This window comes from Alligator sinensis, unplaced genomic scaffold, assembly GCF_000455745.1.
Source record: "Alligator sinensis unplaced genomic scaffold, ASM45574v1 scaffold1499_1, whole genome shotgun sequence".
Taxonomy (NCBI): Eukaryota; Metazoa; Chordata; order Crocodylia; family Alligatoridae; genus Alligator; species Alligator sinensis.
The window spans coordinates 1080484-1081769 of record NW_005842494.1 but is presented as its reverse complement, the minus strand read 5'-3'; positions in this window follow the sequence as shown (position 1 = coordinate 1081769).

Sequence of the window (1286 nt, the reverse complement as noted above, 5' to 3'; positions counted from 1 at the left end):
TGAGAGCTTGAGCTAGCCAGGTCCTGTGGTGCACCATGCAGTGCTTTTCCTTATGGCTGCAGAGGTCCTAGGTTCAGGTCCCCGTCCCTCCCATTTTGTGGGGAGGCGCCTTCCTCTTTCAATGGGGGGGCCTGGGCATTGCGTGTCAAGGGGCCCAGGGCTGGAATATTTTTTAGCCTTCCCTAGTAGTCTGGTGGTAAGGGTACCTACCCTAGGTAACAAAGGTGGTGGATTCAAGCCCTACCTTGACTGGAGCCCTTGGGCCTCTGTGCACACAAGGAGGTTGTGTAGGGTTGTGGGTGAAAGCTGGCATGCAGGGGACAAGCCTTTTTTGCACTTTGAAAAGCAGGGGTTTTTTTTTGCTTTTTCTGCCCCTGCGCCCTAAAATCAGGCCAAAAAAAAAAAACCCGGCAGGCACCGGGTGGTTTGGGACATATCCAATTGGACTACAGCTCCAAATCCCCTCCGGCTTTCAACCACGATCACCTCTGAGCACCGGCTGTTAGGCTGCACCCTCCCAGGGGCTACATCCACCCATGGGCTGGCTTGGCCTCTCCTCGCCCTGCCTGCCTGGGCAGGGCCCCTCTTTTCTGCCTCTCCCTGGAACGAGGCAGCGCCTGCTGCTAAAACCTGCAGTAACAACCAGCGCAGCCCATGTGCACCCCCCACACCTGAGGGCAGCAAGAGGGGCTGGCAGGGTGACGGCCGCCCTGCACTCACCGGCTCCGCTCTGTCCCGGGGTAGACACTGATGTACCGGGGCACGGCCACCCCCTGCACATTCACCGCACCCGAAACAGCTGCCGGGCTAGAGCCAGGCTTTTGGCAAACGAGCCCCGCTGCTGTGCTCCCCCCGCCCTGGGCACGAGGCGATGGCCCGTCTCACCCCCGCTCTGCTCGAGGGCTGCTGGAGCCTCCCGCTCCCGACCCCGGGGCGGCAGCACCTCGCGCCGGGCTGGGCCGGGCTCCCCGCACCAAGCGCAGCCCCGGGCCAGCCCGCGCCTCGCCGGGCCGGGGGGAGCTAGCTCCTGTCAATCAAGGCAGCAGCCGGAGCACGCGCAATAGAGCCTCGCCCCGCCCCAGGCTTGAACCCGGGGCTGCAATTGGTGCTGAGCCCCGCCTGAGCAGCCCTGATTGGAGGCTGGGCAGGAGCCTGGGGCGGCGGGGCCTGGCTGGAGGGCCGGAGCAGCCTTCCCCGAAGGCGAGCGAGCTAGCTCCTCCGGGGCTGCGCTTGGTGCTGGGCTGCGCGGGGAGCCCGGCCCAGCCCGGCCGGCGCGAGGTGCTGCC